The following is a 336-nucleotide window of genomic DNA, read 5'->3' as shown; positions in this document are numbered from 1 at the left end:
CCTCCCCACACATCCTGATCTCCCCACACATCCCATTCTTCCCACACATCCCTGAGCTCCCCACACTGCTCTCCTCATGTCCTGCACTCCCCACACATCCATGTTCTCCCCACACATCGCATGCTCCCCACACTGCTCTCCTCCTGTCCTATTTCCCCCTACCCCCTTGCTCTCCCCACCCCCTTTCTCTCCCCACACATCCTGTTCTCCCCATGTGTCCTGCGCTCCCCACACTGTGCTCCCCACACTGAGCTTCCCACACTGTGCTCCCCACGTGTCCCATGATCCCAACACTATTCTCCCCACCCCCCAGCTCTCCCCACACTCCCTGTTCTC

This window comes from Acanthisitta chloris, unplaced genomic scaffold (genome assembly GCF_000695815.1).
Source record: "Acanthisitta chloris isolate BGI_N310 unplaced genomic scaffold, ASM69581v1 scaffold9381, whole genome shotgun sequence".
Taxonomy (NCBI): Eukaryota; Metazoa; Chordata; class Aves; order Passeriformes; family Acanthisittidae; genus Acanthisitta; species Acanthisitta chloris.
The sequence above is the reverse complement of the archived record's forward strand: the minus strand, read 5'-3'. Positions refer to the sequence as shown.